Here is a 2,720-nt window from a genome sequence, read left to right as displayed (position 1 = left end):
GGGGGGGGGGGGGAGGTGGAAGTAGTCAATAAAATTTATTCCTACGAAACTTCCTGAATGAGAGTCTATAAATCGTCCTCACAAAACTCGAAATGATATTTAAAAACTAGCCCCCGGTTATTGCGCAAGAGGAAAATAATATTACCTAATAAAGCGGTTATCGAAACGAAATTCTTCTTTTAAAGAATACGCTCTCTTTCTTTCTCTTTATCTCTCTCTCTCTTAGTCCTTCATGATTCAGAAATTGCTTGATCCAATCGCCTCCTTGTAGGAAGGCCGTTCGAGCGCGAAGATTTAATTTCCTTCGCGCGCATACCGCGATCGTACAAAGGCGCGTACTTACTCCCGCAGGAAATTATCTCATATTTGCAATTATTGCATTAAAAAGACTTCTGTAGGAACGTTATAAAGCTCCTGGTCGCGCCAATCTTTTTTACAAAGCATCTCCATTTCCCGCCGGCACTAGTCGTTTATTTCTGTTCCCTCGCTTCCTGAACCACTCTAATCTCCTAAGAACTAGTGTAATCCTGGAGCAGGAAGAGAGAGAAACAAAGAGAGAGAGAGAGAGAGAGAGAGAGAAAGAGAGAGAGAGAATTCTGAAGAGAGCTACGGATCTATCTAATTAATAGCACCGGATTTGTTCCGGTGCTCGCGATGCTAGGGATTTGTATGCTGGCGACATTTATTGATTATTTTGCTTGGAATGCTCGGTGTCCGATGGTTCCGCCGATAGAAACACGTGGCGGGCAACGTTGCTGGGCGCGAACGCGTCCGTTGCACAACCGGCACAATTCACTGCATTAATTCGCCCCGATGCGGCCGCATTGAACGGTCGCGAGTCAAGTGAACGCGAGCTATACAGCGTGAATTAATCCTGGATCCACCCCGTCCGGCTACCATTCAAACCTACATTTTCTCTTAATTCTCTTTTTCCTCTTTTTAGAACAAGGACAAGAGATGGGGAGAAAATATCGAGTTAATTTTTCGCTGAAAAAATATGCGCTATACCGTCCGCCGCGAAATTACTTCCAGGACGTTTCCAGGATGGTCGGACGTTTCGCGCGCGCAGTTTCTCTCTCTCTCTCTCTCTCTCTCTCTCTCTCTCTCTCTCTTCCTTCCTCTCTATCCCCTGCGCGTTAATTACTTTGGCGATAAATGATGATAAATAGAAGCGGACATCTCGCCACTCTACCTGTTGGCGGGAATTTGTTTGATCGAGGTCAAACCGCTTCCAGTCAAACGCGCGTAGTTACGTTGTCCAAATTTAACCGGAGTAGGCGTAGGCGGTTTAACGCGGTTACATGTGCGAGAACAGACATCGGAGTCGAATGTCGGCGCAGGTCCGCAAGGTAGCCGAACCCCAGGTAACCATATTTGACGTAAAATCAATGGCCCGTATCTGCGAAAACATTAATTCGTCGCGTGGGCGGACAGCTGGAAGGTATAAGGGCTGGAAGAGTATTAATGTTGACGTTGCCAACCCTCGGCACAACCGTTTCTCCCATTCTCTCGCTTCTTTGCTCACGGATTTCGTTCTCTGAAAGCTCGCGCGCGCCTTGGCCGCCTTCAGGAGCGGATTCATTAGTCATGCGAGCCGTCTCGACACGGAAACGGTCCTGAGTTTCGGATGAAAGCGAGATCATAAGTAGAGCTTTCTCTCTCTCTCTCTCCGCAAAACGTACGTCTTATTATCTCGACGGGAATATCGACTTGATGCGACCTTCTCCCCTCCGTCCTTCAGCCTCTTGGAGGTCGTCCCTTTGACACGCCTTAGTTGGAGGGAGAAAAGTTTCCCTAACGAGGCGAGGCTTTGTATTCGCCGAAGAATCCGATTTTGCGTTTATTTGTCGAGATATTCGACGAAGTAGAGAGAAAGAGAGAGAGAGATCCCGCTCCCGCCGAGACTTTCGCGAATCCCGTTTTCCACGATACTTTTCGGCGGCGCAATTAAAAGTTTTCCCGATATTATGTCAAAGGCAATGCGCAGCTAGAATATTCCCAGATTATATTCTCGTTTCTTGCCTTCCGTTTTCTTCCTCTCCTCTTTCCCCTTTTTCTATCCCCGAGAGCACGATAATCGGGTAGTTGGCGAATGTATGACTGAGGGCCCGTTCATTTATATTCCGCGATCAGACGGCGCATAATTCGCAATTTCTCCGAAGGCCCCCTTAAGTATCTCCGGAGTCCTTCGTTTTTTTTGCCGAGCTCCTGGGCGAGAGAACGTTATTAATCCTGCCGACGACGTCGCGTCAATAATGGTTCCCCCTCGGGGGCGAATAAACACGGAATATTCGCCGGAGGTTTTGTAGCGCAAAATAACGTCCGAGTCCCGCGTGTATCTGTCGGATACACATATTTTCCGCTTTGTGGACTGTCGTATCCTGCCGTGGCGCAAAATTAATATCGTCGAGAGTCAGAAAGAAGGAGAGAGAAAGAGAGAGAGTGTGAAGGGAGAGATATAGAGAAAGAAAGAGAGGGTGATAGAGATAGAAATAGTAGAAAGAGAAAAGGAAAAGAGGGGAGTAATACAGTAGTTTATTTTGTAATCTTAGATAAAAAATCCACTTGTGACATAAATCAAAACAAGTACTGTGTACAGGCATGCGATGTAATTCGCACCCGGGCCAGTGCATAATTTACAAATTTTAGTAAGAATTTTTTACCTTACACGAGAGAGAGAGAGAGAGAGAGAGAGAGAGAGAGAGAGAGAGAGAGAGAGA

The 2,720-nt window shown here is 46.7% G+C and overlaps 1 protein-coding gene across 4 annotated transcripts in view; it reads right to left on the bottom strand.

Moving 5' to 3' along the window:
• The window catches only part of LOC116844255 (glutathione S-transferase-like), a 22,892-nt gene that overhangs the window by 13,604 nt on the left and 6,568 nt on the right, over positions 1 to 2,720 (bottom strand). The window contains exon 1 of one of the 4 annotated variants that reach the window (XM_032815535.1): positions 1,193 to 2,622. The exons of the other annotated variants lie outside the window; for them this stretch is intronic. The gene's annotated coding sequence lies outside the window, so the exon portion shown is untranslated. Of the gene's footprint in view, positions 1 to 1,192; positions 2,623 to 2,720 lie in introns of those variants that run through there. 4 annotated transcript variants of the gene reach the window in all.

Source organism: Odontomachus brunneus, unplaced genomic scaffold (genome assembly GCF_010583005.1).
Source record: "Odontomachus brunneus isolate Ranch 3 - 2012 unplaced genomic scaffold, Obru_v1 Obru_scaffold_040, whole genome shotgun sequence".
NCBI classification, from domain to species: domain Eukaryota; kingdom Metazoa; phylum Arthropoda; class Insecta; order Hymenoptera; family Formicidae; genus Odontomachus; species Odontomachus brunneus.
The sequence above is the reverse complement of the archived record's forward strand: the minus strand, read 5'-3'. Positions and strand labels throughout refer to the sequence as shown.